Raw genomic sequence first — 12,502 nt, 5'->3', positions numbered from 1 at the left:
ACTAACAGAATCGACATAAAATTAAAATAAAAAAAAGTAATTTAAAAAAATGAAATGTAATTTTTAAAAAATTTTTTTTTTAAGTAAACTAAATGGGAGAAAATTATTTTATATTTGTCGGACCTGAAACGTTGAAAGTGATATCATTTTATCACTCTCATCGTTTAGTTACATTGCTTTCACTTTATTACTTTCGGTACGTATTTCTTTCGAAAATATTTTTTGAATGTCATGTACCAATGATTCCTCGTGAGAGATAGGTACTATGTATGTGTATATATAATAGTGTGTTGAATAGCGTTAAAATGAGGAAATTCGAGGTTACTGTATTACTACATGGCCCTATATCTCCCCTTAATATTGATTCATAATGTCCAAACCGGGCCACATATTATATTGGAGGGTACTAGTGTACCCTACTAGAAGAAATTATTATAGGGCAATTAGGGAACCCACAATGCGGCCCTATAGTTTATAATAGTAGGGGAGAGTCGGGTAGCCCCGCCCACTTAAGGAGTATTACTTATATTTCTGTATAATATTGAGTAATATACAATATTTTGGTATGTTTCTATTTTTTTTATCATCTAATTAAATAATAAAAAAAGAATAAACCAAAAAAAGAATAGTTTAACTTAAAAAAATAGAAATTTAAAAAAACTCGTTTTTCAGCTCTTTTCAAAATGTGTCGGGTAGCCCCGCCCAGTTACAAAAATTATGTTTTTTTATAGTTTTTTCAAGTGTAAATGAAGATGACCAATGTATTGACAATAGATAAACCTCATTTATCATTTTTATCACAAATACTTGAGTATTACTTGAGTATATCACAAATATTTTATCATAAATACTTGAAACTTTGAAAATAATCTTTTTTTAATATAACAATTAATGTCTGATGGCCCATTGACTTGAAAAAATATTCTATACATATGAAATTAACAGTGGGCGGGGGTACCCGACACTCCCCTATATAATATAATATATAATAGTGTGTTGAAATAGCTTTAAAATGAAGATGCTAAATATACTGTATTCCTTTTGGCACTGGGTAAAAAAAAATAGGGCAAAAGAAATTATTTTCTCACATTTAGTTCCATTAAAAAGTCTTTTGTAAACTTTTTTTTAAATTTTTATTTCATGTTTGTTCGGATATCAAATCATTAAAGCTCAAGAACCTAGTTCTAGTTACAATCATGTATTCAGTTTATACATCATTATTTCATTTATAAAGAAGGATAATTACTCTTTAAATGAGTTTTTTCGTTTTCACTTTTTTACTTTGCTTTTTCTCCCCATTTTAATTAAAGATAGCAGAGCTTTCCCTTTTCCTTTAAAAATAAAATATTTCTTGAACTAATTACAGATTTAAATACGCTTTTTTTTCCTANATTTTCTCATTTTTAGTCCGATTAAAAAGTCTTTTTTAAACTTTTTTTAAAAATTTTATTTCATGTTTGTTCAGATATCAAATCATTAAAGCTCAAGAACCTAGTTCTAGTTACAATCATGTATTCAGTTTATACATCATTATTTCATTTATAAAGAAGGATAATTACTCTTTAAATGAGTTTTTTCGTTTTCACTTTTTTACTTTGCTTTTTCTCCCCATTTTAATTAAAGATAGCAGAGCTTTCCTTTTTCCTTTAAAAATAAAATATTTCTTGAACTAATTACAGATTTAAATACGCTTTTTTTTTCTCACATTCAATGCGTTAGTTTTATCTTTTTACAGTTAGCAGTTCATTTTTAGTTATCATTTTATTAGCATAATAAATCTTTTAATTAAGTTTTAATTAGTATTCTAACCTACTAAATGGCATTTACTTTCACCTTTTGTTCTAACATGTTATCTTGAATGAAATGTTGACAAAAAGAAATGTAGATGTAAGTTGCCACACTGAAAATATTTACTTAATTTTCTTTTATTTTTCCTCAGAGGTTTTGTATGTTATTTTTTTAGACCAAATTAATTAGTATTTTTTATGTTAATTTGCCTTATTTACAGGGCATTTCGAGAAATGTGGAATATTTTTCTATTCATTAATATTGATATTGTAAGATTAAAAAAAAATCTGAATAAGGAAGTGTGAATTTCATCCTTACTTGCATTGCACAATTTAGATTCGGGCTTAACGGTCAAGCCTAAGAACTTCTCTTTTAAAAAGTAAAAAGATTAACTTTCGCAAAGCAACGATTAAAAATAATACATTTTGAAAAGAATCCACTAAGAATAACAGATTTTGAAAAAAATCGAGTAAAAATAACAAATTTTAAAAAGAATCGGCTAAAATAACAGATTTTGAAAAGAATCGACTAAAAATAGCACATTTTGAAAAGAATCGACTGAAAATAACACATTTTGAAAAGAATCGACTAAAAATAACACATTTTGAAAATAATCGACTAAAAATAGCACATTTTGAAAAGTAGGTTGTAAAAGGGACAGAATTTACCAAGCATTTATTAAAAAGAATATATTTCGAAAATGACGATTAAAAAGTACAAATAAAAGTACAAAAGTATAGACACGAGGCAAACAAAATTTAATGATTTTGTAAATAAAATAGAAAATGAAAAATAACAAACGAAAATAAAAGGATTTACTGATTAAAAGTATACAAATAGATTGCATTTAAACATTTCTGTTCATTTTGCAAAATAAAAATAAATGTCACTTAGTGTCTCGATAAAGTTACTTAGCAAAACATGTTTTGAGAAGTGACTACGTGAACTTTTCAAAACATGTTTGGTAATGCCTAAATAAAAGCTCTAGGGCATAATAGCGATCATACTTCACATACAAATTGTTTATTATCAAATAACGATACAATGATGATACGCTTTCCGTTTTAATATTATTGCTCTTACGTGATCTGAATTATTCAATAAGTGTAAAATAAAAAAATTTAAAAAATATTTTTAAGACTAAGGAATTTTTATGCAATCATTTTTTTTCTTCTTCTGACTCATTCTTGGCAGGTAAAACAAGGCTTTCTCAATTTAATACAATTTTTGGTAGCCTCCTCTTTCAGTGAGTGTGCACTGTCAAAAAATGTGTGAAAATAACTCAGAAACAAATGATAGTTGAATTTGGAAACCAATGCATTCAAAACTGAAACACCATATAGGTATTCATTTTTGACAAAAATGCAGAAACTCAAAAGTGATGTGGAGGGGGAAATATTGCCAGCAGGATTCGAACCAAGGACGTCCTGGTTCGTAATAGAATGCTCTGACCATCACAGTTGTAAACCCCAGTCCAGGGAAAGTTAGGAAGCTTTACATAAAGGCTAACGCAGTGACACACCATGACGTACAGTATTCAAATAAAAAAGACCACCCAAAATAACTTTTGATCTAATGATCAGATTTTCACGTTCTAGGATTTAATCTTTATGGCTCATAGATCTCAAATATGCTAATTAATAAGTGCAGACGATATTTTAAGAAATCGGACATAAGGACGTACTTTCTCTAGATAAACATACCTTCTTTTCGACGGATTAGGATTACTGTCTACCAAATTATAGAGGATCCGAATTCTCGGGGGTACAAATCTTGGACCCTTTAATTTTAATTTTATTTTATGCGTACTTCGCCATGTTTCACGAACTTATCCAAGCGAATTGAAAACTTCATGCACACAATTATAAAATTCGTTTCTCCAAAGATGATTCCAATAAAAAAATAACTTTAAGTAGATAATTATTATTTGTTTTATATTTTTAATAATAATCGAAAATATTTTGGATTGCAAGGTATGCATTTTTTTACATCATTTAAAGAAATAAAATTGTACATGGCAAAATGTAAAACTTGTGCGAAATCAATCGAATTCCGAACTCCAATTAATAGTATAAATAATATTGGGGGTAGCAGCAATCTAGGAAATATGGTGCCAATAGTTTGGTCAGGAGAGCTGTCTTAAGTTTGGAATAAATTTTTCACATATTTCGTCTTAGTTCGAGAACTTTTCAAGGTAATTGGAACGCTTTTGCACACAATTATAAAAATCGATTATTCAAAGATAATTCCTCGCAGAAAGTATTTTTTAGTCGTTATTTATTAATTTTTATTGTTTTTATTTAATAATAGTTAAAAAATTTGAAATTGTAGGGTATACAATTTTTTCACCATTTTAAAGAATGTAATTTTACTTATCAAAATATAAAACTTGAGCAAAATCGGTCAAATAGTTCCTTAGAAATAGAATTTTAAAAATACGACTTTTTTAAAATTCGATTTCTCGAAAGCTGTATCTTTTAAAGGAGCCCAAAGTTATTAAAAGTTAATTTTATTTTTTGCATATTTCTCTGTATCTAGACACTTTTTTAAGGGAATTGAAAACGTTTTACACGCAATTATAAAACTCGTTTAGCCAAAGATAATTCCGTGCACAAAATAGCTTTTAGTTAATATTTGTTATTTTTTTAAAATTTTATTTAAGAATAGTAAAAAACATTTTTAATTGTAAGGCGCACAATCTTTTGCATCATTTAAAAGAATGTAAATTTATATGACAAAATACAAAATTTGAGCAAAATCGGTCAAAAAGTTCCTGAGAAATTGTGTGCAAAATCGAATTTTAAGTATTTGACTATTTTGAATTTCAAAATAGTCAAATACTTAAAATTCGATTTCCCATGAACTATTCGACTAATTTTGTTCAAATTTTGCATTTTGCCAAGTAAAATTACATTCTTTAAAACGATGCAAAAAATTGTATACCTTACTATTCAATTTTTTTTACCATTTTAAATAAAATAACAGAAAAATAATAAAAAAATTACTAAAAGTTATTTTTTGCATGGAAATCTTTGGATAAACAAATTTTATAATAGTGTGTAAAAATGTTCAATTCGCTTTAAAATTTCTCGAGATATAGCGAAATACGCAAAATGTAAAATTAACATTAAGGGGAACAAACTTTAGAGCTCTCTCTTGACCTAACTACTGGGACCATATTTCTCCCACTATATTTTGCTACCCACTGAATTTTGCTACCCACTATATTTTGCGGATCAGAAATCTGAATCCGCCGAAGCAAAAGTACGTTTATTTAGAGAAAGTACGTTTTCGTGCACGATTTCGTACCTTAAAATATCACCTGCACTAATTAATTAGTATATTTGAGGTCCCCCCCCTCGAGCCATTAAGATTGAGTCTTAGAACGTGAAAATCCGATCATTAGATCAAAAGTTTTTTACTTGTGATGAAAGTGAAAGTATGAAAAAGAGGCATTTGATTTATAAAATAAGGATGTATTGTCATTTATGATGGTTATATATATATATGTTACCGTTAAAGTATATAATGCAGTTATTTCATAGAATATCTAGTTATTCCATGAAATAACTGATCGTGTCGGTTAAAGTGTGTAATATGTTATTAATTTGACACTTAAACTAGTTATTCTATGAAATAACTAGGTATTCTATAAATTAACTAATGAGAGACAGTTAAAGTGTAAAATAAACAATTTATCTAAAATGAAATAACTGGGTTTTCTATAAATAAACTAATGATAGACAATTAAAATTAAAAGGAATCAATTTACCTAATTTATGCAACGTATAAATGGTATTTATGGAAACGTACCATGAAATAATTTGTTACAACAAGGATTACTAAAATGACACTTGGAATTACAAAGAACATTATTTCTAAAACAAAAAATTTTTTTTGTTGACACACTGGGTTTTACACGAACATTTTTTAAATCCCTGATTGAGCTGCAGCAACCGACCGGAGCGATATTTCTACATCCGGTACTTCTTCGATTTGATTTAATTTTTGTTCACAGACTCTAAACTGGGATCGGGAATATAATTGTTTTATGCGGCCGCTTTTTGTGCCCAATTGGAAAAATCCTTCTTCGGTTATTTTATGATAGCTAAAATAGATTTAGCATCACCTTTCCCTCTGTCAACTTCAGGCACTGGGATACGGACGGTAAACCCTACAGAGGCTTCAGAATGAGATTTATCCGACATTAATTTCATCTTTTTCGCTTGAATTTCTAAACATTTTTTAGACTTTAGTGCGAGATATATGATATGAGACTCGTGCGAGATATATGATATAGATTATTTTACACTTTAACGGGCTGCAGATCGTTTTCTTTGAAATAACTAGTTAAACCATGAAATACAAGAGAGTTTTACACTTTAACGGACACGATCAGTTATTTCATGGAATAACTAGGTATTCTATAAAATAACGGATTTCATACTTTAACGGTAACATATATATNTTTTTAAATCCCTGACCAGTACCTAAACTTTGAGCTGTAGCAACCGACCGGAGCGATATTTCTACATCCGGTACTTCTTCGATTTGAATTAATTTTTGTTCGCAGACTCTGAACTGGGATCGGGAATATAATTGTTTTATGCGGCCGCTTTTTGTGCCCAATTGGAAAAATCCTTCTTCGGTTATTTTATGATAGCTAAAATAGATTTGGCATCACCTTTACCTCTGTCAACATCAGGCACTGGGATACGGACAACCCCACAGAGGCTTCAGAATGAGATTTATCCGACATTAATTTCATCTTTTTCGCTTGAATTTCTAAACATTTTTTAGACTTTAGTGCGAGATATATGATATGAGACTCGTGCGAGATATATGATATAGATTATTTTACACTTTAACGGGCTGCAGATCGTTTACTTTGAAATATCTAGTTAAACCATGAAATACAAGAGAGTTTTACACTTTAACGGACACGATCAGTTATTTCATGGAATAACTAGGTATTCTATAAAATAACGGATTTCATACTTTAACGGTAATATATATATTCTTTAAGAATAGACTAAGAATTTACCAAAATAGGTATGTAGAACAAAATATTTTCCAATTTATTTTTATGATTTATTTAACGACTAATTATTACCTATTTTTCTTTCTTTTACAAAAAAAATAACGAACAAATGAAGTATTAACCATTATTTCTAATAATTTATTCATATTTATTTACTTCCCTTAAACTACTATAACTGGAAGAACAAATATAGAAAACAGCTTTTCAAACAACTTTCAAAACTAATTTTACGTTTAATGATTACGCTCCAAATATTGCGAAAAAAATTCTTTTTATTTATAAATAGTTATAAACAGTCACCACATGTATAAAGCATTTTTTGCACAATAATCATTCCTTTTGAATTCTTACAAAAATTAATTTTAGAACTCAGTTTGTCCAGATTTAAACATTCATCACTTCCGTCTTTGCTTAATCTTTTAACCTATTGTAACTTCTATGACCACTTAAAAAGCATAATTTTTCTGCGAAAAAACCGCCTCACAGTCTTAAGACTCATTCAAATTTGTTCTATTGCGTTTTATTTTTTCACGGAAGTTTGCGCGTGCAACTAACCTCCATCCATTATTCAAGTCACGCTCTTCACCTTTTAGATGTTGCCACCCGGAGTGAAAAAAGATCGTTTTGTTTAATTTTTTTTTTTTCTTCTTCTCTCTTTCCATTCTGTGTGAGTCGTTATTACGAAAAAAAAATCGTCTGTTTGAAAAACGCGTAGGGTAAAAGTGTTTTGGTAAAGAAGCATTATGAACTTTCATTTTGAAAGGATTTTTTTTCTTCTTTTTTTATTCGCATCCTTTTTTTGACAGCCTTTACAAAAGCTTGAGAAATCAAGAGTGACGACTGATCATTTACATCATTAACTTTGAATATAAATAGGAACAAAGGGTGGTTAAAGCGTGAAGCATGGCAACATTTCAGGATCCTTTGTAGTTTTACATTTTTATTGAATTGTCTTCTGGTGTTTACAATATGTTGCTGCTGTTGAAGAATTATCTCAGTTAATTACTTTTTCGCTGTCATGCAAATGACTTGTTAAACAATTCAAACGCTTGCACTGTGACGTGTAAATTGGGATTAATGAACTTAGGTGGCATTTTGTAACACAGATATACAAAGAAGCAGAAACCATTTAATGTACTTAATAAGCAAATGTATTCCTATTTATAGCGAATAGAATGTGAAAGGGGGATACCTATATGAATGGGGTGTTTAACTTTTGAACCAAAATTCAATCCATTTCTACACGAACTAACTTTTTTTCTCAAAAACTTTGTTTACTTTTAAGAAGAGACAGAGTGCGTAGCGTTTTTAAAAAGTGCTTAAAGGTGCTTATTTTCGAATTTCGGTTTTTAAAAGCCCTTTAAGTTGCTTTTTTCATTGGGTGTTTTTAAAAAGTGCTTAATTGTCCCTTTTTCAAAATGCTATTTGTTTTTTACCATGTTGATTTTCACTACGAATTATGCAAATAGACACAGTTTACATTGTTCTATTCAACGTTTTCACAATTAGTTTAACTCCAACTATTTCGGCGTATTGTCAGTCCGTAGCGTATGAAAACTCCATTTGTTTTACATGATTCAAAACTTCATGATCTTTGACAATTGTCAAAAACAATGCCAATTTTTTTTTTTTTTGACACGATGGTTAAAACAAGGTGAAATCGTCAATTGTCAAAAGCTTTCCAACCCTGCCTAATTATGATTTTTTTTAAAGTGCTTAAAGATATTTTTTGAGCGCTTGAAAAGTGCTTAAAAGGTGTTTATTTTCTGTTGAATAACATGGCTACGCTTCCTGGAATGGAGTGTTTAACTTTTGTACCAAAATTCAATCCACTTCTACGCGAACTAGATTTTTTTCTCAAAGTTTTTGTTTACTTTTAAGAAGAGATTTAAGGGGATACTAGACATTCGTAAAAAGAAAGATTTACTCTTTGCTAAATAACAGGCGACAAACCGTGTTTAAATCAGTATTCTTACCGTTTCTGAGTTTTTCTTACCGAGTTATAAGATAATTAATTTGCAAATGTCCATTTATTAATATGTAAGTTCTCGTTGATAAAAATCGCTTTTTCTTGTAACGTAATCACCGCAACGAATTACGCCCATGAAGAATTGTCACCCCGACGCACCGTGACACCATCAAGAACAAATGCATCCTTTCATCGTTATTGACTAACATTAATTATGAATATTTACAAACACCTTTTTTTATAGTTTTATACTTTTCCTAAAAGAAAATAAAAAAATCATTATCGCTAAGAATTCCAATATATCTGGTATTTTTCAGTTTCTCACAGAAATATACTAACAAGAAATACACGTATACAAAATTCCTAGTCTAACGAAACCAGGCTTAAATTAAAGGCCATAATCGGAAATATAGGAAGGGGTAACAATCTGTCCCGCTTGCTCCGCCCCCTGGGTCAAAATGTCACCCTTCAAATTTTTACTTATTATTAATAAAAAAATATACAGAATGGCCGAATAGTTAAGGTATCCTTCATATGCACAGTTTTTTTTTTTTTTTTTTTTAGAAATATAGAATAAATGAATAGGAAAATACTATATTGTTTTTTGCTGCTGCGAAATATTTGACGTCGCCTTATTTGATCATCTGCGATTGAACAAATACATTTATTACATATTGATATTTTACTGAAAAATATATAAAGTTGAGAAGCCGTGGCTCGGTGGTCTAGGGGTATGATTCTCGCTTTGGGTGCGAGAGATCCCGGGTTCAAATCCCGGCCGGGCCCGTCTGCTTTTTCTCTCTACGAATAATTTTTTAAGTTACTTATTATTACTGAATATTAATTAGCGGGAACTAATCATTCTAAATTTTAGCTAAACAGGCACCACGAGTTATCTCAACTGAGACTTACTCAAAATATATCAATACTTTCAAACTTGAAGGGATTAATCTATTCTGTTTAAAATGGGCTCGATGGCCCGGGATTCCAACAGTACTTTTTCTAAATTTTTACTTTTTTTTTCACGTTTATTTTACGTTTATTTCGTTTTTGCATAAAGCATATACTTTATTACTATTGTATTTTGGATTTTCTAGATTGAGTTTGGCGTAGTATTCATATCATTGACGTGGCATTCATATCATACAATTTTTTTTACATTTGTATTAGGAAGGGGTAACAATCTATCCCTCCTGTGCCCCCCCTAGGTCAAAATATAACCCTTCAAAGTTTTAGTTAATATTAATAAAAGCAATATACAGGAAGAGTATTGGCCGAATGGTTTCATAGCTGATGTAGCCAGTCTATAAAAGAACTATTCAAGAATTGTGTTAAATTTTTAAAAGAAATATACTTAAATTTGTAAAACTTTCATAAGAGAAAGCATTATAAAGCAAAATGAAAATGTTAAAAGAAATGCATCGCAAACTTGCTCAATCGAACTAAAAACTTATGCTACTAATTTTGAAAAAAAATTATATATTGTAAGTACTGCCAAATTGATTGCAATTTAAATGTAAATTGCGTCAATCGATATGAAAACTACTGAGGATCAATTGATATGATCTTTTTACCAATTCGATTGCGTACTTCACACTCACTTTAACCTTACCTTTATATCTTTTAGTGAATTGCATCGATTTATTAATAAAACTCATAAATATTAAATTACAATGAGAAATAAACACGGTTAAAACAAATTTGTGATTCCAGTTTTTAGTACTTGTATGTTTGTGGTTGTTAAAGAAATTTAAATTGCATTTTCTTCAAAAGGTATTTGTAGTTTTATCATAATTAAATTTTAAAGTATCTTTTTATTTTCTTGAAATGAAAACAAAATTCGCCTTTTTTAGGTGAAGAGAAAAGTGAGAAATCAATCCCGTTCGAGGGAAAGAAAAAGCATTTTGAAGTGGGGTAACTTCGTTAGTATATCTGGCAAATGAATAATATTTTTCTTCATACAGTACATACAGTACTTCATACAGTTCTTCATAGTAAATAACACCGGCGCACACATTCGAGGAAAAAATAACACTAAGTTACAATAAAAAATATTATTTAATTTGTACGATATTTTATTTCCCTTTATAAAAAATATTAACCTTTAATTAAACTTTGAATAGAATTATTGTAAGATAGTGAGTTATTTTCTCTTATTATAGATTAATTTCATTTCAATACAGTAATAACGCCTTTATTTATTATTATTTTAAATTAAAATAAACTGAACGATTTAAAACACCCGAACATCTCTTCTCCATATTGTTTTTGTTTCATATTAAGTCTAAAAACTGTTTTGGAAAGGTTCAATCATAAATGATATGAAAGAGTGATATGGCTAAGTTTATGTACGCCACAGCGCTTAGTGAATAATATAGACTGCGTTATGCTATTGTTAGTTTTACGTTTCATGAAATTTAAGGGACAACAGTACCCTTAAAAAATTTAAGGGGCATTGGCCCTGAACAGCAAATTTTTTTATTACAGTAAAAGTCGAGCAAATAATTTTTTGTTGATTTACATGCACACTTTATTAACAATCCTTTATTAATTTTAAAAATTAATTAATGTTACTCAGATTTTTCAAAAATTAAAAAAATCACAAATTGTGAATTTTTAAGATTTTTTTTTATTTAGTTATCTTTTTTACAAAGAAAAATTTTTATGATTGGTTTTTATGATTAGAATGATCACTGCTTGAAATCTATGCATTCATTTGCTTACATCAATTATCCATGATTAATTATGTAAAGAGTTGAAAACAAATTTTGAAAATATAGAACGCAGAAATATACCGTAAAAAATTACGTTATATTTCTGTAAAAATTTAAATACATTTTTAAACGTTTATTTTTAAACGTTAATGTGATAAAAGACATAGCTTTAAAATTTTTTGTGCAACATAAAACTATTATTTGCACCAAAAACATTTGAACACAGAAAAAAAAAATCATTCGCTTAATTTGGTTTCATAAAGACAATTCAGTTAAATCAATGAGTTGAGATATTGGTTGGAAAATTCCTGCATTTCCACCTAAAGTCCCTAATAAGTTTATAAATAATTCAGGAAGAAAGTTGATTATTTTTCATTGTTTGGTATTGTGCGAAATTTTAATATAAGCTACAATTTTTTTTCTTCGATATTTTAGTCAATTTTTGCGACATGTCATCATTTAATAATGTTTAGTTTTGAGTAATGTATCCTTAATATACATTGTTGTTTCTTAGAAGAATAGGATAAATGAATGGGAAAAGACTATTTTGTTTTTTGTTACTACGAAATATTTGACGTTGTCTTATTTGATCATCTGTGATTACACAAATATATTTATTACATACTGAAATTTCACTGATAAATATATAAAGTTTAGAAGCCGTGGCTCGGTGGTCTAGGGGTATGATTCTCGCTTTGGGTGCGAGAGGTCCCGGGTTCAAATCCCGGCCGGGCCCGTTTAATTTTTTCTTTCTACCATTAATTTTTAAAGCTATATATTATAACTGAATATTATTTAGAGGGAATTAATCATTCTCAATCTCAGCTAAACGGGCAACACGAGTTAATATCTCAACTGAGACTCACTCGAAATATATCAATACTTTCAAACTTGAAGGGATTAATCTATTCTTTTTAAAATGGGCTCGATGGCCAGGGGTTCCAACAGTCAAGAATAAGACTTCAGCTAGACACACGGGATCGAACTCAC

The 12,502-nt window shown here is 29.0% G+C and overlaps 1 protein-coding gene and 2 non-coding genes across 3 annotated transcripts in view; all 3 read left to right on the top strand.

The window, feature by feature from the left end:
- The window catches only part of LOC107454139 (whirlin protein dyschronic), a 370,134-nt gene that overhangs the window by 294,145 nt on the left and 63,487 nt on the right, over positions 1–12,502 (top strand). The gene's annotated exons all lie outside the window — the stretch shown is intronic.
- Positions 9,513–9,584, top strand: TRNAP-UGG (transfer RNA proline (anticodon UGG)). Its single transcript has one exon. It is a non-coding gene; the product is annotated as a tRNA-Pro (tRNA).
- Positions 12,177–12,248, top strand: TRNAP-UGG (transfer RNA proline (anticodon UGG)). Its single transcript has one exon. It is a non-coding gene; the product is annotated as a tRNA-Pro (tRNA).

The sequence above is a fragment of the Parasteatoda tepidariorum genome, chromosome 1 (genome assembly GCF_043381705.1).
Source record: "Parasteatoda tepidariorum isolate YZ-2023 chromosome 1, CAS_Ptep_4.0, whole genome shotgun sequence".
NCBI lineage: Eukaryota > Metazoa > Arthropoda > Arachnida > Araneae > Theridiidae > Parasteatoda > Parasteatoda tepidariorum.
This window is presented reverse-complemented; position numbering and strand designations above follow the sequence as displayed.